Raw genomic sequence first — 26,547 nt, forward strand, 5'->3', positions numbered from 1 at the left:
CGTAAGAATAGACTGTCATAAAATTATGAAGAAAATATTCAGATATCTTAAGTTTTACAGATGTGAAAAAGTATACATAGCTTATCCTTCTGAAAATATAAGTAACTAAGGAAAACTGTAGTTGATAAAGGCATAAATCAAGTTGATTAACTTAATAAATATAATTTTACAGAACGAAAAAAGACAGGTTGAACATACAAAAACCATTAAAGAAAGATTCCCAAATACTTGTATAAATATTACAAATATATATATGTCAAAATAATTTCTAAAATCAAAATACACACCCTTGAAGATGAGACTGCTAATGTGGGTCTAAAATTTGAAATTATATAAATAAGAAAACAGGTGTGAGAAAAAATAAACAGAAGTAAAATTAAACTTAGAAACTTTATCTTATCTTACAGATGAGATGTAAAATAAATGCCTATTTCATTCCTGATAATTACATAATCTATTTTGAACTTAAAAGTAATTACTGGTAAAAGTAAATAAAGAGACATTATTTATGCCTTTAAAAGTTCTCAAAAAAGGCTATAAAATATACTTCATATTAATGAAAAGAATAAAAATAGAAAACTTAAGCAGATAATGGACAACCAAAGTAACACTTATGACAACCATTATAAATGGATTAAATTTCCCCATTAAAATTCAAAGACTGTCTGATTGGATTAAGAGTACAATCCAACTTCATAACTTTTTTTAGAAGTGATTAACCTACAGCTATGTGAACAAAACATATTTAAAAATATATACACATATATATATATATATATATATATATATACAAATAGCAGCCAAATGTAGAGTGGTTTATTAAATGTATATTTCATTTTATGTCCGACCAAACCCACAACTTTTCAAGCTACTATTATTTTAAGAATCACATACGCTTCCATGGTATTATTAATAATTTGCCTAGTGCAGAAATCATTACACCCATTCACTCCAACAACAAAAAAATAAAATTAGACATTATCCAGAAATATTTATAAGAGCAAAATATTGGGTGTGGCTAACACCCATTATGTGTTCACATGTAAACACCTTGACACCATATGTTTATCTCCTCTCCCTAATAAATATTCACTAAAATTATAGTTACAGAAGAAGATAGGAATTTATCCAAAAAGATAACCGACCAGGAAAAAAATAATAATCGAATAACAGCTTTTAACCAATTTTTTTTGAATAGTGACATCAGAAAGGGTTTGATTTCCAGAAGAACCAAACAAGAAAACTGAATGCAAGGCCACCAAGGAAGGAAAAGGGCAAAGTGAGGCAGGGGACTTAAGAAAGGAGGGTCAATGAAAGTCTCTTTTCTATATGAAGGACTTTTCCAGCAGCCTTCTGTGTTTCCTTCTAGAGAGGCATCAGCAAGACCTACCATAACTGCTCTAGCATCCCTCCCAGTCCTGGCCTCTTCCCCTATCCCAGGCGGGATACACCCGTATGCTTCCGCATCCAGGCACAGAGAGATTCCTTCAAACTGATCAAACCGAAGCACCATCCACATAAATGGAAAATTCAATCAGATTTTTAAAGCTTTACTCATAGTTTTGAACAGATATCAAAGGTAACCAGACACAAAATAAAAAAAGAGACAGATGGAAATAAAATCAGAACTCAGGAGGAAATAAAAAGAGAGCCAAAAGGCAGATTCAAAAACCTGTCATTTATGTTGCAGGAAGTTACAAAAATATATTGTGCACTCATAATCAAAGCAAGAATATAATAAAGAGGAAAGACTAGAAAACAAGAAAATACATGAAAATTAAAAATGGAATTCTCGGGGGCAGCCGGTTAGCTCAGTTGGTTAGAGCGCAGGGCTCATAACAACAAGGTTGCTGGTTCGATCCCCACATGGGCCACTGTGAGCTGCGCCCTCCACAACTAGATTGAAACAACTACTTGACTTGGAGCTGATGGGTCCTGGAAAAAACACACTTGAAATAAAAAAAAATAATAATAATATTTTTTTTAAGTTAAAAAAATAGAATTCTCATAGAAAGTAGCAGATAATAGAAGAAAATAGACAAAAATATGTAAAGACTATGAATCCATGTGCTAACAGAAATTTTGTAAAATGAAAGAGAAAATGGTAGAAAGAAAAATGATTACAAAGTTTTTAAGAAATCAACCCATAGAGGTAAGAGTTAACAATTCTGAATGCACTGTATGTGTATACTCTGGACTGAACAATGAAATAAATGATGGATGGTGGGGCCAGGCTTCTAACTGTTGGAGTGGGTACAGGTAAACAAGGGGAGAAGGTGAGACTGAGAAGTCTGGTAATGGATTAGAGGTGGAAACATCAAGATGATCTCCTGTTACCACAATACAGATATATATATATGGTTACACATAGACATATTTATACGTACAAATACATATACACATGCCGGGTGTGTGCAGAATAAATACATGTATTTGCTTCCTCTGTGAGCTGAAAGGGCCTGGAAATGATACACTGGTAGCAAGGAAAATGCTTAGAGCTCAGATCTTGGCTCCTAATACCATTCTCCAGTGAAAGGCACCGAAGCTCCTTGAAGAAGTGGCTGAATCTAGAACTGTGACAGGAACTATATGATATGAGCGAGCCTGAAGAATCTTGTGCCGGAAAGTAATGAAATATTCAAAAAAAACTTTACAATGTAAAAAATATATCAAAGGGACAAAAGACCCTAAATAAAAGAGTCCCCTACTGCCAAAGTGGTACAATTTGAGCAACCCATAAAATAAAGCATCATTTGATTAAAATCTCAAGTACAAAATTGATATCCATGAGCCCACACTGATACAAAAACAATGAATAAATAGGGAGAATAAACAAAGTGCTCATGCAGAAGATTTTCAATAACTTTTATATATCGTGTTTCCCCGAAAATAAGACCTACCTGGACAATGAGCTCTAATGTGTATTTTGGAGCAAAAATTAATATAAGACCCAGTCTTATTTTACTATAATATAAATAGGTATGATATGATATGATATTATATATGATATATGATATGATATGATACCAGGTCTTATATTAATTTTTGCTCCAAAAGATTCATGAGAGCTGATTGTCCGGCTAGGTCTTATTTTTGGGGAAACACGGTATAATCTTTCCTCACAAAGGTGGAATGTCACTCACTACTCTTGAAGTGCGGTCTACCCATATTAACTTTCTTTCAAAGAGTATAGCACGTCACTTTATAGTGACAAACATTACCTCAGTCTGGTGATCAAGATAAACATCAACAGTGATGTCATGTTGACAGTGTGTACCCTTAATATGTGATGACAATGATGCCTCTCGTCTGTGGTGTTCCTCCAAAACACACAATCACCCCAGTGTAGTCATGAGAAAATCATCAGGTACTTGGCCAGTACTACTCTGAACTGTCTAGGCCACCCAAAACAAGGACATGCTGAAAACTTTTACAGCCAAAAGGAGCCTAAGGAGACAAGCTAACTAAACTTGATGTTGTATTCTAGACGGAATCTTGGCAAAGGGGCATTGGGTAAGATGAGGGACATTTGAATACAGTATGGCTTTTAGCTAACAATAATGTGTTAATATGTTTCATTAATTGCGACAAAGGCACCATACTAATGTAGGATGTTAACAACAGGGGAGAGTGAGTGTGTGGTATATGGGAACTCTCTTTACTATTTTGTAATTTTTCAATAAATCTAAAACTACTAAAATTAAAAGTTGTTTAAAAAATAAAAGCAAAAGAAGTACCAAAAAATCCTACCTGTGACAAAGACAAGTATTGTCACTGGAACATTTCATTTATCTTCCAACATAATTAATAAAATATCACAAAAGATTTGTACTATAGGACACCATTATGAAATTTAAGAGCACTGGAGGTAAACAGAAAGTAACAAAAGATCCCAGAGAGTCAGTATGACATACACACACAGACAAACACATACACACACATAACCACCACCACCACCACCACGACCACCACCAACAGATTAAAAAGATCATCAACACAGGAATAAAGATGAGAATAGAGTCAACTTCCTGACCTTAATATTGGACTACAGAATACTATGGAAAAATGTCTTTGAAATTTGGAGGGAAACTGTTTTCAACCTATTCTTCACATCTATATTCTTTACATCTACATTATCAATTCTGTCTGAGGTTAGAATACCAAAAAAATAAATACATAAAAATAAATAGAGAGATTGAGCAACAGATTGATAGTTTGATAGACAGAGAGGCACCCCGCCACACACAAGTAATCGACTTAACACATACAATGTTTTAGTAAGCTATTAGATGATATGTTATAATGCAGTAAATTGAACAAGAGCAGATCTGACATGAGCAGAACAGCCATCCATTTTACTGCATTTCTGAAACAATTTTATTAAAGTCTGAGAGAATATACTGATTATTTTTACCAGCATCCTGAATCTAACTACAGAATAAAACCTAATCATTTGTTTTGCCTGGTGCTCTTATAAGCTTCAAATAATAACTAAATAAGAGGAGATTTATTTTAAAAAGAAAATGTTGATTTTTGGTGTTTATTGTAGGTAGTGTTGGTGTTATGAAATAATAAGCATAAGTGGCTTCATTAAATCAAGACCAATTATTTTTAGAAGGGTGTATAATCCATTAGAATTGCCTAAGTATTTTCCTATTAGAGTTAATTAGGATCATTAATATTGTAAAGGAATGTCAAAAGTTAATACAATGTCATATATAAATTCACATTGATGGTCAAACTAAAATTAAAACATCTGATTTGTATTTTAATACAATTTAGAAAGATAATTTGAGTCATTTTTAAACTTTAATTAAATAAAAAGAAATGCAAAAAAAAAAAAAAAAAACCCACAAAAACAACTACTTTCTGAATAAATATTCAAAAGTTTCTCAGTAACCACTCTTGACCTGAGGCTGATTGTCCATCTGTATTTAAAGCAATCTCTCTTCAATAATAGGGAACACCCGTCTTCCTCTGTCCCACTAAAGATTCACGTAACTCTTTTTTTTTTTTTTTTTTTTTTTTTTCTCTCTGCAACAGCTGTGCCTGCTCCTCAAAAATACCCCATGGGAATCATTTTAGCACAATAATAACCAACATCCTGCTGCACTGTATTACTTTCATAGACTAATTACAACACAAGCTAGAAGTTTTGCTTTGCCTCAAACTTTACACATAAAACTAAAATAGGCTCAGAATAAACACTTTACATTCTCATCTTAAGCAAAAATGGTGGGGGAATAAGGCAATGGAGCTAAAATAAACAGCGAGAATTCTAGGAAAAGGGTCTTTTGAAGCTTTTATACATTTCTAATGCACTGTGTTGCAGAGTAATTTGGGAGGGAAAGTTTTGTAAATAGGCAGAGGGAAAGAAACTTGGTCTTAGTTCTTAAAAGACGTTTAAATGAAGAATAGAGAAAAAAATAAAGGTGAAATAATAAATAGGTGAAAAAAATAAAGCATAGTTTGTAAATCCATAAACACTCACATGTAGAGGATTTTCGAAGTAATTGCATATCAATTTGATTATGTTTCAGAATACTTAAATTTCATGCAAATATAATAAAGGAAACATTTTGTTTGTTTTATAAAATACCTTTCTATATCTCCATCAAATTACTACCATCATTTCATTTAAAAATATTTTAAATGAAATTATTCTCCCACATTGTCATGCACAATAAATTATACGATATTTATTTTACTAACCATTCCTTGAGGTATGGCTAGAAAAAATATGTTTATTACTTCTGATTCATTATCTTAACTATATTTATTGGAATCATTCATTTCATATCTCTAGTCCTGGTTTGAAATTATCATCCCTTTTCCTAAGGGAAATTTTTACCTGGGATGGCATATAAAATAACACATTTTTTATTTTTACTATCAGGACATTTTTTGTCACATATTTATTAAATGAGAACGTGGCAATCAATCTCCATTATTGTGTTGAAATTATAGCCGGCAAGAGGATGTGCTGTTATATAAAAGCACTGAAGGTAAATCATGAATTATCTTCTTCAGATTTTGATACAGATTTAGCAATAATACAAATTGCTACAGATTTAGTAAAACTCAACAGAAAAGATAAGATAACATAGTAGTAAACTTGCATGTTTAGAGTATAAACCATTGTTCATATTAGACAAACATAATTCACTAGTGGTATTTTCACTCACAGTCACTAACACATCATTTAAGCATTAATTTACATACTAATTTGTGAAGGTTCTGCTGTGGGATTTCTGTGCAAGATAGTGAAAGAAAGCCTCTGAACACGAGTTAAGGAATAACATACCCTTGTCAATGAAATCTTGAAAACAGTCAGCAGTCTAACTCATATCGCCAGTTCCAGAAGAACATGTAGGGTGAAAATGAGATGAACAGGAATAATTATTCACACACATGAAAAGAAAATTTTCTTGGCCAAGACCATTAGACAGACAATATAAAGGGAATCAATGGGACTCAGATTTGTGAATAATATTAACCAGTTTTTCATCAGAATTTAGAAAGGATTGTAGGTCAATGTTTTGTTTCATAATCATTTAATTGGCTCTTTTTTTCTTTGCTCTATTTCCTCAGTAAAGTATTTTCAAACATTTTTTATGATTTCTGTTTTCTCTAAGCTAAGGGGATGCAGGAAGGAAGGAGACGTTTTTATTTGTGCCTAAGCCTGAAAAGCAAAGGGAAGAATTAGCTCTAAAGATCAGAGGTGAGAGTCATGAGGGTCCTGGTACTTGGAGAATCACAAAGACCTGGAGGTGGGTCCTCTGTGTCTCCACAAGCTCTTTGTGCCAGTTCACTGAGGGTATGTGAAGTGTGTATGAGTGGGAACACCCATGATTCCTTTCTTTTCCTGAGGTTTTGCTGAGTGATCTGAACCCTAATCCTGGTCATCATATTTACTAAATCTATGCACAATCTTTTTTTACATTCATAATTTCATTCTAACCTCAAACTACTTAAAATACAGTATGTGCATTATTGTTATTTTATATATGGGAAACCTCAGATTTAGATGCATTAGTGAAGTCATACAAAATAATAAAGCACAGTGAGGTATGATTGTCTTCAAGACAATATGCTGGTCTATGTCCAGTCATCACATTGATTAAAAAATGTCTTATAGTTTATCTTCCTTTAACTCCAACTGCTCTTTTAATCAAGTACTTTATGTAAGTACATTTTTACTACCTCCAAAATGCCTGGAAAAGTAACATTTAATATATGTTTTTCAGAATAACTCTGTAAGCTTATATTAAATGTGGAAATAATTTTAGTTTAACGATTGTTTTAAATGAATGTCAAAATAACTCATGTACTAAATAAAGTATGTGTCAAAGCTTGCAGAGAATTGATTTCCCACAGAATTTATTATGTTTTGTAAATTAACTCAAAAAAGGGATTTGTCTCCTCAAAATTCTTCTAAACAGCTCAGTGAGATCATTTTGTGGATAAATAGTAATGATTCCTATCATTTATTCGAAATAAATACTGTTTCTGGTAATTAGTTAGTGAATGTAGAAAAATTTTAAGACTACACTTCTAAAAGTAAATTAAGTTTTTGCATTAGTCTGAGGAGCTTGGCATTACCAGTTTAACCATTTATCCACAATTAGAAATGTGTTTAATTACTTATTTATGTTATAAAATATTTGCTACTAGAACGGTGTGAAATTGGGAGTTTTGAGGACTAAAATGGAGTATTTTGACACTTGAACTTGGAATCATAATGTAAGTTGATGAGAAGAAAGTGAAGCGATAGAGGGCCATTCATTCACTCATCTGAGAACTATTTGCTTAGTATGGTTATGGACCAAGATTTTCATTAGTCACTGAGGATGTACAAACAAATTATACAATTCTGGGCATCAAGAAATTGACAAGCTAATAAGTAGAAAATCCATAATTATAACGAGTTAAGGCAATAAATTTGAATTATTTAAATGCATCATTAAAACAGAAAAATAACATCAAAATTTAGAGCTAAACACCACTTCCACAAAGATTAAAAAAAATATGCGAAAAGAGGATAAAATATATGCTAGCCAAGGCTTTTAGTTAAAACTGATACCACAAAAAAACAAAGAATCACTAAAGAATACTAGAAACAATTATGTGCCAACAAATTCAACAACATAGAAGAAGTGGATACATATCTAAAAGTATATAATCTTCCAAGACTGGACCAGGAAGAAATACAATATCCAAAGAGATTACTAGCAATGCCTTTGAAGCACTAATTAAAAAACTGCCAACAAATGAAAGTCTAGGAACAGAGGGCTTCATAGGTGAATTCAACCAAATGTTCAAAGAAGCATTCATACCTATCCTTGAAGCTTTTCTAAATATTGAAGAAGAAGAAGGAATGCTTCTAAACTCATTCTGCAATGCTAGCATTACCCCGATGCCAAAATCAAAGATACAACAAAAAAGAAAAATCATAGGCCAATATCCTTGCAATATCCTTGCAGAAATTCTGAACAAAATATTAACAAACTAAATTCAACAACCCATTAAATGTGTTATACAACATGATCAAATGAGATGCATCCCAGGGATGCAAGGATGGTTCAACGCCTGAAAATCCATTAACGTGATAAATCACATTAACAAAATAATAGATAAAAACTATATGATCATCTCAACAGATGCAGTAAAAGTATTTGGCAAAATTCAAAATCCTTTTATGATAAAAATCTCATAACAAAATGGGTTCAGAAGGAACACATCTCAACATAATAAAAGTGATATATGACAAACCCACAGCTGACGTCATACTCAATGGTAAAAATCTGACTTTCCTCTAAGATCAGGAACAAGACAGGGATGCCTACTGTCATCATTTCTATTCATCGTAATATTGAAAGTCCTCACCACAGCCATCAGCCAAGACAAAGAAATAAAAGGTATCCAAACTGGAAAGAAAGAAGTAAAACTCTCATTATTTTCAGATGACATATTGTATATATTTTATAATATATATTATATATTTTGTGTATGTGTGTATATATATATATATATATACACATGTATATATGTGTGTATATATAAACATACATATATATATATATATATATATATATATATATACATATATATATATATATCAGGGGTGCCAAAAATATACACATTTTAAGAGATGTTATCTGTGTAGTATTTTTCGAAGTTGAATTGCATTATGGTAACAATGATTTGTATGATGTTCACTCAAAAGATGAAGTTAATCAAATGAATGCCAGCGTCATTCATTGTATTACAATTTTAATAACAGTTTTTTCCTTTCTTAAAATGCGTATACATTTTTTGGCATCCCGTGTGTGTGTGTGTGTGTGTGTGTGTGTGTGTGTGTGTGTGTGTATTAAAGACTCAAGAACAACAAAAACAAAACAACTATATATACTATATATATACTATATTTATATACATAGTCTCTCTCTATATATATATATATAGACTATATATATATACTAATAAATGCCTTCAGTAGTTGCAAGACACACAGTTAACATACAGAAATCTGTTGCATGTCTATACACAAATAACCAATGATCAGAAGGTGAAATTAAGAAAGCAATCCCATTTACAACTGCATCAAAAGGTATAAAATACCTGGGAATAAATTTAACCAAAGAGGTGAAAGACCTGTACTCTGAAAACTGTAAGACTTCGAAGAAAGAAATTGAACAAGATACAAATAAGTGGAAGATTCTATTTTGCTCATGGATTGGAAGGATTAATATTGTTAAAATGTCCTTACTACCTAAAGTAATACACAGATTCAATGAAATCCCTATTAAAATACCAATGGTATTCTTCCTAGACTTAGAACAAATAATTCTAAAATTTACATGAAACACAAAAGATCCCAGACAGGCAAACGTATGTTGAGAGAAAACAAAGGGGGAGGAATCACACTGCCTGATATCAAACTATCATAAAACTAAAATAATCCAAACAGCATAGCACTGGCATAAAAACAGACACATACTGCGTTTCCCCAAAAATAAGACCGGGTCTTATTTTAAGTTTTGCTCCAAAAGACGCATTAGGGCTGATGTTCAAGGGATGTCCTCCTGAAAAGTAATGCTAGGGCTTATTTTCCAGTTAGATCTTATTTTTGGAGAAATACAGTAGATAGATAGAATAGAGAGCACAGAAACAAAGCCTCACTTATATGGTCAATTAAACTTCGACAAGATATGGAAGCATCCTAGATATCCATCAATAGGTAAATAGAAAAAGAAGATGTGGGGTGTGTGTGTGTGTGTGTGTGTGTGTGTGTGTATAAACACACATATATGTATATCCACACGCACAATGGAATATTATTTAGCAATAAAAACTAATGTAACCTTGTCATTTGCAACAACACGGATGGACCTAGAGGCTATAATGCTGAATGAAATAAATGTGACAGAGAAAGACAAATACTTATGATCTCACTTATATGTGGAATCTAAAATAAATAAATAAATAAAAATAAAAGAATAAACAGAACAGAAACAGACCTATAGAGATGGAGAAGCTGATGGTTGCCAAAGGGAAGGGGATGAAAGAGACTTTATTTTTTATTTTTATACATTATAATTTTTGTTTTTTAAAAAACTAAAATTAAAAAAAAAAAAATTGAAAAAGTGTGGTAGGCAGCTGGTCTTTGCACAGAACACCTCTAACCTGACATTTCAAATCCAGGCTTCCTGATACTCCATTTACAAGGGCCTTTCCCATGCTTGCACTCTGCAATTCATCCTTGGAACAGGGACCCACTCTGGGGCTCGGCAGTGCAGTGGAGGGGGCATACCTTTTGATGAGATGATGGAAGGATAAGGGAGACTTGTAACTTCTATTCTCTCGTTGACCATTGTCACGTACACATATTCCCAATAAAACGCCTCTTTAACCAGTGAAGTGCAATGTTATGGAATTTGTTTAAATTAATGATCCAGGACAAGGAGAGACCCAGATGGGATGTATGTGGAAAGTATTTAAGGGGGTGATTCTCCTTCAAGTTCTTAATCATGAATTTACTACATTTCACAATGCCAATAAAGTGTTTCTTTCTTGTTCCAAAAAGTAACATTCTGAGATTATCATATCTGTGTAATGGAAGTGGCCTATTCTCTGCTTTTACAAGTTTATGGGAACTTTCTCTCTGCTACTGTAACAATTGACTTATTGAAATCTGATGATTCTAGGCACGACCAATTTAAGTTTCTGAGTGAGGTACCAAGTTGCTTTTCTTTGATTCTTATTACAAAATACAGCTAAAATTCAGGGAAGTAATTTTTCAAATTATGTTGCACAAGGTGATTTCAGCATTCCTTGAAATGCATAGGGTAAATTTTAAATGTCTCAAATAATCAATCTAGACCTCTTATCCTCAGCCTGGCTGCACAGTCCCCTGGGGAGGGTGGTGTGATGGTGCTTTTACAAATGCAGTTGCCTACGGACTCCCTTAGACCAATTCAATCAGGATATTTGGGGATGAGACCAGAATATCAGTATTTTTAAAACTCCCCCTAATAATTCTAATGCACAGCCAGTATTGAGCTTCTGCCATATGAAGAAAAATATAAAAAGCTTTCACAAGGTACCTTCTAAAACATGACCTGAAATGTGTATGAAAAAGATTGAATGATGTGACTATATGGAAATAGTCAAGTTTTACATGATAAAATATTCTGGAAAAACTTGCAATGTCCTACGTTATAGTGTTGAAAAAATAAAGAAAGACAAAGGGTAAAGAAACTTACTTCAAAGAATTCCTATATTTTAAATAGAAAAAGGAAAATCTAATAGAAAAAAGAAAACGGTTTAAACAGAAAATTTACTAAAGAAATACAAATGTCCAACGAACATTAAATCTCATGAATGAGCTAGATAATATAAATTAAAATGAACTAATTGCCTAGTAAAGAGATTCATAACATTCAGGGAAAGCACCCCAAAATACGGTTGATGAGATTGCAAACTGAGTGTTTTAGAGACAAATTTAGCACTTCCCAACAAAGCTTAAATGTCCAGCCCAGCAAATCATATGTATACAATAAATGTAGAGTGATATTCATTGAAACAGTGCAACAAAGAATTTGGAAATGAAATAAATGGCACACAGAGAACATAATGCCCTCATAAATCACAGTGCAGCTTTTATTGTGTCTAGATAGACGAGGCTATGCTGCAGTAAGAAACATCCCCAAACCCTAATGGCTTTTAACACAAAGGTTATTTCCTACTAATGCTCCAGGGCTCCAGACGCCTCACTTCAGGGTCCTGCCCAATGCAGCAGCAGTTATTCCCCACCCTGCTAGTCGCTGAGGCAGAGGAAACCGATCCGGGAAATCTGAGACCCATAATTAAATACCCTGTCCAGGAGGTGGCACCTATTCCTTCTACTTATAGAATGTGGTGGCACCATACTGATGATGAAGGAAACACTGATACCTGTCAGTGTGCTCTCTGTACCCAGGAGTCTGTTTCTGTTTTGTCTGTTCATTTATTCTGTTCTTTAGATTCCACGTACACATGAGATCGTATGGTATTTGTCTTTCTCTGTCTGACTCATTTCACTCAGCATAATATTCTTTGGGTCCATCCATGCTGTCACAAATGATAACATTTCAAACTTTTCTCATGGCTGAGTAATAGTCCATTGTGTGTGTGTGTGTGTGTGTGTGTGTGTGTGTGTGTGTGTGTATCTCACATTTTCTTTACCTAACTCTCCGTTTTGGGGAATTTGATGGGAGAGGGTTTGGGGAGCTGGGTGAAAAAAGGTGAAAAGATTAAGAAACACAAATTGGCAGTTACAAAATAGTCATGAAGATGTGAAGTACAGCATGGGGAATCCAGTCAATAATATGGTAACAGCTATGTATAATGCCAGGTGGGTACTAGACTAATTGGGGTGATCACTTTGTAGATTATATAAATGTCTAACCACCATGCTGTATGCCTGAAAGTAACATAAAATAATATTTAATGTCAACTGTAATTGAACAGTTAAAAAAAGAAGTATTGTAAAATGTTAAACAATATCAATTTGCATAAGGTGGATCGTACAGGAATATGCAATTGCAGTGTGTGTGCGTGTGTGTGTGTTTATATCTGTGTGACAATGTAGTGAGTGGGCCATTTTCTATTGCCCCCAAATGATGGCTAGGGCAAGAGCATTTCCTTGGGCTTCCCAAGAGGAAAGAGCAAAAGACTGAACATCTATCTGTACTCCATCTTCCTGTCTGTGTCTATATACGGAGAGGTCTGAGAAGAGGACCGTGGCAGGGAACGGGGCTTCATGGGAAAGGTGGCATTAGTGGTGAGAGGTGCCAGGGTGAAAGGTTACTTCCTTCCGTCTCAGAAGGAGAGGGCGCTTGAGTCCCACTTCATTCAAAGTCAAATGACGGGCAGCTCACTTAAGAATCTGGCTGGCAAATTCTGAGAGTGGTTTCTGGAAGGAGACAGCATCTGCCTTCTCCCTGCCCTGCTCACTTGACTGCTGAAACTGAGTTCTCTCTATGAATAGCAGACAAAACATTGAAACGTAGGGAGAAAGTTTCTACAAAAACTGGACCTGCATTTCCGGAGTTTGGGAGCAAGTATATATTTTGAGGCGAGAAACCACATCTTGGGTAAGGTTTCTGAAGGTAGAGGCTTTTGAGAGTAGCTACCACAAGTGGGAAAGATCTGTGGGATAGTGCACCTGAGATGAGGGCAGCACACTCCCATGTCCCATATCTGCATTTCTTGCAGAATAAAGGGGTTTCAAAAAGGAACGTGGAGCTAGATGAGGGGTAAGAGGAGTCTGTGCCCAGGAAGGTCATGCCCTGTCTCAAGGAGACGAATGCAGCTCAGGGCCCACAGGCTCATGGGTTGTCCTCCCTCACGTGTTTCTATATGACACCTAGTACTACAAGTGAAGCCAACATCCACCTCATGAAATTATACACATTGTGAACAAGTGAGGAGCTTGAGCAACGGCAAGAAGCTGATGGAAACAGAACAAACCAACATGAGCCTGGGGACTTTTCCCACCATTGGAATTGAGTCCACGTTCATCAAAAACACCTTGGTCCCCACCTTTCTGAGTCCAGACCCAGAGGGTCAAAGAGCAGACTGCTGTTTCTTCTGCCTTCCAATTAAGTCTTATGACTCCTCTCTCTTCCCATATCGGCAAATAAAATAAAGCGAGGAATGCTACAGACAGGAAGCTGTTGAGTCAGATATTAGCATCTTAAAATGTACTGAATTAAATTTTAATAAGTAAAAGTGGGGAATTTCAGGGAATAGGTATTTGACAGAGGGGATATAAACACATTACTTATGAAGATAGAAGCCATGAAACTAAAACCCCATCGTGCTAATCATTAAATGAATGGTGACTCTTCAATGAACAGGCTGCCTAGAGGCAGGATGACTGTGTGTAAGGTCATGGGAAATATTCCGGAGAGTCACATACTAAATTGTTTGTTACCGATGGTTGCTTATCTCTAGGAAGCAACATTGAAGAGAATGCTCTTGTAAAGGGAAACATTTTCAGTTAGTAAGACCACCGTGAGTTTAGATCTTTTTAAAACAAAATAGATTAAAGTATATTAATTTTATAATCATAGATTAATGGAAAATGACTTTACAAATTCAATTGTGTAACGTTCAAAAATATCGTATGCCTATGGAGGGAATGGAAAAAACCCTGTCCTACTTTACAGAAATAGTTGCGTTTCTTTGCATTTAAGTATTCACTAGTGTCGTAGAAAGGGGACAATTCCATAGAATAAAGCTGGTAGAGCCTTAGTGAATACACTTTGTGGCTATTGTTTGTAAAGAACAAAATGTTTGCTAATTGCTGCCTTGTCATAAATGGCTACTTCTCAATTATACTCGTATGTGGTAATGAGGGACAAAAATTGCACGGTAATTAAAAGCCACAAATAATACCCTAATGTAACTGTAGGCAGTATATTCCATCTTCTTTTCTGTGTAAGCTCGTACCAGCACTATTAACACTTACACATAGTAAGTGGTTCAGGTTTTACAGCCTCTCCTCCTCCCACACTCTGATGGACCTACTGGTATGAAAGGAAATGATTGAGAAGCACTCACCAACAGAAAGAAGGTAGAGAAAGGGGGACTCTGTGAATCCAGTACCGTGTAGTCAGGCTATCAAACCCCAAAGTTAAATATAAACCGCTAATTGTTCTGAATTTATGTGACTCTATTTCTCAAATATAATGGCCTGCAGATGTCAATAGCTCACTTATGTTTTATGACGAAGGCGGTTCTGTATTTATCCACAGCTTCTCAGATCTCTGTTTTCAATTATGGCATTACACTGCATGGAGATGCTTTAATGACGGCAAACTTGATAAATGAACACGATTTTTATTACTGTCTATTTCTATCATCAATTTAGTTACACCGATTCCGACCCATATAAAATCAACCACGGGCTGTTCAAATGGCTTTTTGAGTGAGTGACATATTCAGTGAATGAAAACTGTGTCTCGATAATTGTCTCTTAGCACTAGGACATTCTTTTCTAGGGCTGGCAGCTGCTCTCTCCTTCTGTTTCTTGTTCTGTTGACTAACTGGGCTTAACCATAATGACTAACTCATCTACCCTCCCTGGCTTCTGTGTATCCCCTCTCCATGTTTGCTTGGATACCCTGTCCTTTCTTTTCATTCTCTTTTTCATGTATTAGAAATATAGTTGTTCTATTTTTCATTTTCTTCAGTTATCCGTAGAATATAATTATGCTCCCCCATTGGCTCTCCTTGGAGTTTAGCAAAAGGCCACTCCCCTCCATTTCCTTTAAAAATCTTAGACAACTAATTCTTATTCAACTCTTCAGTAAGATCTTTGTTCCCCTCAGTTCAACCAAATGTCATCTTAAAAGATTATACTCTTGTCAGGATTAACTCAAATGTCTTACCCTTAGATATTAATGGAAATAAAAGTGAAAATGTTGCCTTTCTCTTATTTCTTTTGCACTTAAAAAAATCTCAACCCCAGCCTGAACTCGTTTTTTATCACTTCCATTTGAATGATAGTATTGCTTTAGTTTGAGGGTCAGATACAGATATATTGCGAATACGCTGCCCCACCCAGAACTTTAGGCTTTAAAACAGAGCAAGTTATCTCAAGGATAGTATCGATATTTAAGGATATCATCTTACGCGTTCCATCAATAACAAAATAAAGTATTCTGATAAAGTATGGTTTCCAGGAAAAGTCATCTCTCAATGCTACAGTCTTTTTAAAATTTTGTTTTGTTTTATTTTTAATGATCTTTCTTGATCACCTGATGTAGGGAACACTAGAAGTAATACTTCATCAGCCTATTTTCTCTAAACAAAAATCGGTGTAGCCAACATGCTAAAAAAGTACACCCTGTGGATGTAAAACAAAACAAAACAAAACATATTTTATTTTGAATTTCATTCAGTGAGGTAGCTTATTTTTCTCCCACTGGATAAAATGCATCTGGCTCTATGACTTTCCTGCTGAATCTAGCACAGCAGATGGTTCTAGATGTATCTCAAATTACAAAACACAGTCTCAGTTTAGAAGTGAGAAGTGTTCAGGGTAAGATATAAATTGATATTTCAATCTTTATTCAAAACATGACAACAGTTATTTTACACACACACACACACACACACACACACAAACACACACACACACACTAACACAGAAAATGTATCTCTTACAAAATTTTATTTTCCCTCTCCAAATCTTATACCTTTTTGATGCTCTTGCCTGAGTGGTTCCTGAGAATCTTAGTTCCAGATCTTTTTTGTTTTCCTTTGTAATACTGATCTGGTCCCTTCTGTGGTGATTACTGCTTCTTAGTGCCTAAGTTGAAATTCCAATTTTGACAACCTCTTACACTGACATTTTAATGGCTCAGAAAAATTCTATTACCAGTGAGTGCGTGAAATTGTATCTCAAATATCAAGAGAAACTTTCTATGACGCACAAAGATATAACTCATGTCAACTTAGCAAAAAAGGTAAGTGGCTTGTACAAGAAAATCTAAATATTAATTCAGATATGACAAATCCTTCATAGGTTGTCCAGAGTTATATTAGTTTCACATTCAAAGCTTAAAATTACATATTTGGCATGAGAACAGGATGTCAAGAGAAAGTAACCAATTCAAATGTTGGGACAAACAAATGCAGGTACATGGTTTCTGATATTTCAAATATTAAAGGAAAACTCCATTGGAAAATTAGTAGAGAGTTTCAGGATATAAGTTGGGCCAAATATCCTCAAAACAATCACAGATTCTAGGTGGACTATACTGGCTATAATGGTACGGAAATCAACCAGACTTCTGAACTTGAAGTACAGAGAAAATATAAAACAAATAATACACCCCCAAATTCAAAATAAAAATTAATGTTGATCTGCTGAAGAGTCAACAAAGCTTGCCATATAACAAGTATTTAACAATCAAAGACTCAGAAGTTTAGTACCAAAAGACTTATCAAAGACCTACCTAATCAGTCCAAATGAACCCCAATATGTATTTTCAGACATAAAATGAAGACAGGAACCATCTTCCAATTGTTACTGAAGCTTTGTAATGTTCGACACTTGATCATTTGATATGTGAATATACCAATACAAGATCGAAAGATTTTTTGTTTTGTTTTGTTTTGTTTTGTTTTGTTTTGTTTTTATGACTGAGCTTGTTTTAGCAAGGTTCTTTTGGGGTTGAAGAAAAAAGAAATTCCATGAAAAAGGGGTAGGGTTGTGTGTGTTTTCTTAAAGAGAAAAGGAATCTCACTGAACCCAAGGGGAGGAAAGCATGTTCAGGCTTCAAATGAATTGGAATGGAGACATGACAAGCCTGACACCAAAGAGCTATGCGATCATCACTTTAATTTTTGGTTTTCTTTCCCAGTGTGCGCCATTCTCCTTGCCCATCTGATTGATTGTTTTCTTTTTCCTTTGCACGTGGATGACTATGACTGTTACAGCTAACATTACACAATTGTGCCTCTGCTGAGAGTTGACTACACCGGTCGTTCGACTCTCTTGTAAACTATCTGCAAGGTTCCTTCCGGCCCACCTGGTCCAATGTGCTGTTGACAAGGAGACAGAGCGTTCTGTGATACTTATGGCTTCTCCATCCCCTTCTAGGAATTTGTCTATTACTGGGTTGGTTTTGAGCCAAGGGGTATAGCTGTGTTCTATCAAGGAAATCTTAGAATCTATTAACATTAGACCTGTCTAGTCCTTCAACAGTCCGAAGATAACAGTTTCACTAACGTATAGAATCCAAAAGTATAATACGCTACTGTTTAACCAATATGCCTCTGTTCTCTTTGGGAACAGCTGTGATTTTAAACAGGGCATCACCTCTCATTCAACTACAGTTGAGAAGGAGAATTGCCTTAATGCTATCTGGACAATAGAAGTAGATTTTCCTTCATCCCGGAAGTATTGTTCATGTGAAACTGTTTCTCAAAAAAAGAAGAAAGACATAAAAGAGAAGTTCTGATATGGTATCACTTCTTTGCCCAAATCTAATGCTTAGGATTCTCCTCTCAGACTTAAATTGATATGGAAATGAGAAAACACATGAGAGCCTTTACCACAATATCTGGCTCATAATAGGTTTTCTGAAGATGTAATTTGAATTCATATGAATCCACATGGCTTTGGATATATCTCACCATCTCTTCAAACCTCAGTTTCTTAATTATTTTTCCACATACCCAATGCCTAGTGTGTCCTTTCTTTTTGTTAATAATCTGTGTTTTTCCCTATAGAGCATGTTGAAATTTGCATACCCAATTTAATTCAGCTTCAAACAATCTCTTTCTCTGGCCTGCATTGGAAAAGGCTCAACTATTGGGAGAATGAATAGGGACTTTATAAGTTCTGGGTCACTGACCAAAACCCATCCCACATTCTCTTGTGTCTATTTTCTTAGTACCATGAGCTTTCACAGGAGAGAACCATCTGTTTTCTGGGTTCATGTTTTTCTTTTCCTTTGGCACTCTTCCTCACTCTGTTATTAATAGTGCATGCCTAAGTTTTGTAACTCCCCAATATCCCAATCTTGAGTTTATGCCATTCATAAAAATTAGATTTAAAGAAATTTGATCTACATAGATTTCATTAAATTTGTGTGACATGAAGGCTGAGAGGTGCTAACTGATGCTTCCAGGAACATACCCCCTCTGAAAGCAATCATATATTGTCATAAACTAAACATATCACGCCATTAGGACTTCTGGCCCAACAGATCAGTCTTAATTTAGGATACACACTAATTAGTTCAATAATTCAATAAACATTTGAGTTCCTTGGAAGACTGAAGAAAGGGATAAATATGAATCAGACACTATCTCTGCATTCAAAGGGTGCAGAAGACATGCAAACAAATAATAACAGGACAAAATATGCACTGGAATAGAGTTTGCACTTGACAATTACTGGGTTATAATGGATAAAGAGAAAGGTTCTATCCAAAAGCTTCTGATGTGACTGTGTAACAAGTTATTATTCACAAGATTTAAGCTACTTTCTTTAGAATACTGTGAGCTAAGTACTCTCTGGATCTGCTTTAATTACTTCCAATCCTTGAGCAATAATCAATCATCAATTAAGCACTGATTTTCTCCTACGTGCCAAGCATGGTTTTAGAAGCTACAGAAGATAGAAAATAGTTTTAAAGCATTATCTCTATTCAAAAAAGAGTTGATATAGTCCAGCTTATGAGTAAGTTACCCTACGGTTATATCAGTTGAGGGCAAGTATTTCTAAGTTACATGGACTGGTCAGATTTCTTTGCTGAGGAAATGATTCCAGTAGGACCATCGTTTGATGACTGCAATTTGAATAGACCAGTAAGATTATTGCCAGATATCTTGGCCATGCTGGAGTTGGGGAAATTGCTCCTTTAATCTCACAAATGCTTTTAAGCCAAAGAAAAACTGAAAGAGGGCCAAGGATCCCACTAACAACACTCTGGAAGGCACAGCAACCAGTGGCTTTGTCTGAAAAGGGCTCAGAGTTGCTGAGGTCAGCAACTTTTGCAGGAATCCTAGAAATTAAAAAAAATAATAAAAAAATCCTAGAATTTAAAATTGAGATGAGATTCTGTATATCTTCTCTTAGCAATCTATAACAAAACATTTCTTTGTAATAATCACACATTTTTAACACTGATATGTCTGAGTGCTGACAATCAACAAACACTGTTATAAGTATTTTACTTGCGTTCATTTAATCCTCACATCTACCCTATAAATTCGGTACAATTTGTACTATTATCCCTATTGTGGAGATGGGATTTCTGAGTCACGGGGCGTTAAGTACCCCTGCATATATCACACTATAGCAGGTGTTGGAACTGAAGGTCCTAACTCAGGGCTGACTGCCAGCTTGCCAACCCAGCACCATCCTGCAGAACTGGCAACATTCAAATATGTAGTTCTGGACCCAACCTCTGGGGAGTCGTAAGTCAGTTACTCTGAGCTGGAGTGCAGGAATCTCTTTCTCTAAGAATCAGCTGGGGTGATGTGCATGTAGTCGGGTTGAGGGACTATTTATTGCCGTATTAAACTGCCATACCCTGAGGCGCTGCTGTTGACAGGGAACCGTCCTTGCAGTCACCCCTGACACAGAGAAAAGGGTCACCCACCACACCCACTTTACCCTCAGACCAAGTGAAGGAAACAGGTGTTGCCGAATATACTGGAAATCACAGGAAGGCTTAGAACTTAACGTTTTAGTGATGATAAATCCTGAGGTTTTTATGCAACATATAATATGAGCCTTGATATAAAAGTGCAACAGTCAGCACAAACTAATAAGGACACAAAGAACGGAGAAGAATACACAGAAAAATATCAGTAGAACTTAGAGAAAGTTAAATGAGGATTGCAGAACAAATCAGAAGAAAGGCATTTTTACCACTTTATCTAGCCAAGGATTTTTCACTAATCCTAGGGTATGAAGATTTGAAAACGTATATTACACAGCCACAATACTTTATCAATAGTACTAATAATAGCACTCATAGCAATATTAGCTATCAGCTTTTTAGTGCCTATCATATTCCAAACTTTGGGAATTAGCAGGAGCTAAAGTAATTCAGAAGTGTGCTTCTGAAAGACCTGGTGGAAACTAGATTATAGAAAGGCCATAATGGGGCTGGAAAACATGAAGACCTGGTCATTATCAACAGATGGAAGAATGGTAGCATGGAGTAGCAGGTAACAGTTGAAATAGAAAGAAGTGAGTAGATTCAAGAAATGACTAGGAGGTAAAATTGAAAATATTTGAATTGATCAGACACAGTTCCTCCTGGGAGAGAAAGAGAGAAGACGACCTCCCATGATTCTGTCTTGAATGGCTGTGTAGATAACGGTGTGACGTCAGATTTTGGATATGTAAGGTTTCGTGAGAAGGCTGAATGAGAGAAGTCACTAGACAATTGGTACGTGGATCCTGAGCTCAGGAGTCCCTTCTGGATCAGAGATTTGAAATGCATCATTATTTAAACAGTATTTGATACTGAGAGAGTAGATCAGACCACCCAAGGAGAAGATGTAAATAAGAAGATTAAGAAGAATAAGAAGAGCCCATATCATTTCACTTGATCTTTAAGGTATTATAACTTATGAGGTAGGTGGGTGTATTAGACCCATTTTTCAGTTGACAAACTGAAGCTCAGATTGAATTCAATGAGTTAGTCAGTGATTAGTCTGGGACACCACCCTTTATATGTTTGATTCCAAAGCCTACATTTTCATCCATAAACTAGACTATAATTTAGTGGTTATATTTATGATTGCTGATTTACATAGTGTAACGTGCATACAGTTCTTATGCTAGAGTTTGCAGTCAGTTATACTTATTTCCTTTTCATTATCAAGTTTTAGGTAATAAAACTCAGGTTTTATTACAGTTACATATTTGACCTGAGAAGTTCTGCCTATTTCAATTACTTCACTAGTGCAACACAGACATAACTACTGTTTACATTAAAAGTATTCTTTGTGTGCTGCACTGTACATATTATGCAGAAAACACAACCAACTCTGCTTAGATTAAAAAGAAAAAAAAAAGACTATGGAGCTCATCACATAATTGGAAGAAAAAAGTAACCCATAAAGCAATAGTGAAAGACTCTATGAAAAGCAACCGAGATGGTCTAATGTTCCCTACAGGTGGACCAAACTTTATCCAGGTTTCTTCCTGACTGTTAAGTAAGTCCCTGACCTCCCTTTTCTTAAGAGCATTCACTTATAAAACTTGCAATTGTGAATTCTTTCTCTACCCTTTAGAAATATATATCAATCTTCTCCCAGCCTTACACAAGTGTTACAACCCAGGAAACGTCTTTCTCAGGAACAGGGGAATGGGCTCTGAAATGTAAACATTGAAGGAGCGAGCACCCTGTCTCCTATTCTCTGTGGCAGGCTAGGAGCCTAACTTCAGTGGATGCAGATTAGATGGCCTATTCGCAAAGGAAAACATTTGCAAACTGTGCTCTACACACTCCAAATCCCATTGACCGAGGTCCCTCCCCTCCCCATTGCCTTCCAGGACTTTTCCACTAGGTCAACCCAGCACTTAGAAACCCTCACCTTTCATTTCAGTTGAACTGAGTTCAGTTTCTCTCTCCCATTGCAATAGTCTTAAATAATGTCTTCCTTAACTGTTTAACTTGGATGCAACTTTCATTTCAAAGTAAAATTTTCAACAGAGATCCAGACCAAGGATGACGGTCAGAATAGGCAGAGGAGCCCTAATAAACAGCAGACTTACAGTCCCCAAACCTCAGGTAAGACTCAGCCATTCAAACAAAAATGGGAAGCACTTCCCTAATTAATGAAAAAGATCTAAGTGAAAATTCAAAGATATAAATGAACCAGCCAAATCCATGGAACACTGAAGACAAAAAGTGTTCTAACACAGGGAAATACACTTTAGGCATAACGCAGAATTTCTCCAAACTCCACACTATCTGCCTTTTGTTCCGGAAAACTGTTCTGTGCCTTGTAGAATGTTTAGCAGCATACCATTTCCCCAGTAGATGCATGCAGCTCTCCCTCAGTTACAGAAACCAAAACTGTGTCAAGTTGTTGCCAAACTTCTTCTGGGGTGCGGGGGTAGGATCACTATGTTTGAGAGAGTTTGGGGTAGATTGAAATAAAGCCACTATATAAACATAGCTACTGTGTTGCCCCAATGGGTCTGATTTCCATATTGAACTGTCTGTACCCCACAAAGCTTAATAATCCTCCAAATGATCTATTTTTATAGTAATATACAGACCCATGATACACATCAATGTGACATAAAACGATTCCTTCACTGAAGTTTACTAACCAGCTGGTACAGTTCAGAAAGACAGTTACACAACACTCTGCTCATGAAATCAGGTGACTGAAGTGACTGAAAATATTCACTAGCACGGCATGCGTTAGATTACCTTGCGGGACCCACAGAGTCCAAAACATCTCCACACCTGAGAATTTACCTGATACTATCTGTGTATCTCTGTAGGAAAAGTGAGTTTACAGTTGTCAAAGCTCTACAAAAACATTTTTTTCATAGATATTTGCAATCACTTTTTCTGAATCACGTATTTTTACTTCTGAGGTATTCAGGCTCTACTCGTATAAGGTATAGACTTATCTTCTTACTTCAGGATGACTTTTTTTTCAAATTAGAAAGTCAGCCCAGTATAAACAGCTTCCTAACAGTGAGTTAACTTTGTCTGAAATGGTTGTTTACCAGGATGGCCCAGAAATCTCAATAGCAAAATGGTTTTCTCTGCTAATATTTAATCTTCTCCCCCAGAAACACTGGTTTAAAATTCAGTTACTTGTTGCCAGATAAGCAAAATTTAATATACCTAGAAAATAGTTCTATATTGCATTAACAAACTCAGATATATTTCTGAATGATGATGACATTTCAGTCAAAATAAGAGTATAAGACCTCAAATATATGCAGTTAAATTTTTGCTAAAATGACTTTTAAAAGACCGTTTTCCTAAGTGTAGTTTATAATAAGGTTTCACTCTGAATAATAGCTTAACCTTTGTTGGAAATTAATGTTGATGTCGGTAAGTTAGCTCTACTGCTGACTGGGAAACAGAATTGCTAATTATTACAAAAAAGGGGAATGTGAATGCAAATGATATGAAAATACTTGATCTCAGCCAGCAGAACTAAAAACAATCCAAGGACAAATGAGACCACAGCTCTTAGGTGTGGAGACTTTTGGCTTCCATTACAAATGCATTTGCAAATGTTTCATATGTAGTTTACAGAAGGATACGTTTCCAGGACCAACTCTTCCTTTATACTTAGGGAAATAATAAGATTTTTATTTTGATTTTTCCAGTGTTTTGAAATAAAATTTGCACTTCCTGCTGGTTCTATATAAATGTCTTGCTATACTTTTTTGGAAACAGAACAGTTAGAGGTACATGAGAAGCATTTGGTAAAAAAGAGTGTGTGAGAGAACCGTATGTTCTTTTTCAGGGCAAATGAAAATTCCTATCTGCTACACTCACCCCTTAAATTTCAATGTATCCAAGTAGGAACTACTGGTCCTCTCCCACGTGATGGAAAATGGAATCTCTTTAAAACAGAGTCATTTACACAGAGCAGGTCTCCTGTGTGTGTTCTGAAATGACTGACCTTGAATCCTGTCCATTCAGATGATCATAACGAGACTATATTTTTGGTTATTGGGGATATCATGGAAAATGGATAAAATGAACAACACATAATTACAACAATTACGTTCCTCAACAATCCACGCAATAAAAAAATTCATATGCCAAAAAAAAGAGAGAAAAAACCATGTAATCTCTAAATAAGGAAGGGAAATTAAAATTTCTTATCTATCACAGTGGAAAACAGTTTTGAAATCATACAATAAATGACGCAGAGAATGGGGGGCATTGGCATTTTGTTCCTTGCCACTGCAGTGATCTATAAAAACTTCCTAACAAAGGGACACTGTTTCAAGTACATTCCAAGAAAATACCAGATATTTAGGCACTGATTTTTATAAAAGACGGTCGCGATAGCATTATTAGTCACAAAATACTGAAATCCATTGAGGCTTATTTTTTGACAGCATATTATTCAGCTACAATTTGAATGTGTTCATATATTCAAAATATATTCAGCAACACACAAAAATGTTAATGATTTAGATTTAAGTGGAAAGGCCACGTAAAAGACTATGATTCCAAACTTATAAAGGAAATGCTTTGTAAATATTTATAAAGGAAATGTTTTATAAATAACAACGTAAGTAATAAGACGAAATACATCTGAACACCAGCAACGTGCATATGTGGTGAATTAGACAAGAGGGGGTTTGCGGTTCTTGTACATTTCTCTCTTTTAATTTCCTAAAATTTAGAAAATGGCTTTATGATTTTTAGAAGCAAAAGCAACTACTTGATAAGAAAATTGTACGTTTAAGGGAAAGTCTATTTTGTACTAAGGAAAGTTATACTATTTCCAGGAGGGGTTTAAACTTGGTGTTAGAAAAGCTGATTTAAAGCCTTTTGAGACTTGAAGTCTAGACTCCATCCAAAAGGAGTAAAGGGTTTGCTTTCCAGAGATAAATAGACAGAAACAGTCACCGCCCGCTTGATTCTGCACTGGATGTTATCTGTTTGCTTGTTTGTATCTTTAACATATACCTGAGAAGTAGTAAGGAAGGGGTCTCATTTCCTATGACTTTCCCATGTTCAAGGTTAATATGTTTTTATTTCTGCACATGTTATGCTGACAACCACAGCTCACAGGAAAGCAGTTGAAATAGAACAGGTGTTCTTACAGTATTGTTACTCACTGATTGCAAACAACTCCTGAGTGGCATGCGCAAACTCAAAAATTATTTTTTCATGATCAATCAGATGATAGTTTGATTAGGTCTTTACATAATGTTGTTAAACAAACAATTCGAAAACAACTAAGAATTGGATTGTGCAATTAGACATACCTGAATCGCTGGTCTTATCCAGTTCCAAGAGGTTTTTGGTAATTTCAGGAGTAGTTGTCATGCACAAAGTAGGGGGTTGTCCTGAACCCTACAGCCCTCCTCCGACTCCTTCTGTATCTGATGTTTTCTGGAATAGATTAATGCATGAGGTTTATAAGGGCGGGGGGTGTTTATGGTCACTCTGCTTCCACAGAAATAACCATTTAGTTCATGAAACATTTCCATTTTATATTCATGTAATACAGATAGTTAGTGTGCCATTTTTAGAGAGAGACTTGCCCCATACATCCATGGATGGCTGGTTTTTGCTTTTGTTTTTGTTTTTGTTTTTGTCAGAAGCAATCCTATACAATCAGGAGTTTTCTGGTAAAAGCCTTCTGTAGTTAAGAGTTCTTCTGCTAACAACACGTTTAATTTGTATGTCACAAGACCTACTGTTAGTATGTTCACAAAGAAATCAGATCGGTCACCTGTTTTTTGCATCCCCACGACCCATCCCCCTCAACCCTGTAAAAGGGCTATTTTGCTGCAAAAGT

This window comes from Rhinolophus sinicus, chromosome 4, assembly GCF_057876585.1.
Source record: "Rhinolophus sinicus isolate RSI-liver-muscle chromosome 4, RSI-T2T, whole genome shotgun sequence".
In the NCBI taxonomy this organism is placed as follows: domain Eukaryota; kingdom Metazoa; phylum Chordata; class Mammalia; order Chiroptera; family Rhinolophidae; genus Rhinolophus; species Rhinolophus sinicus.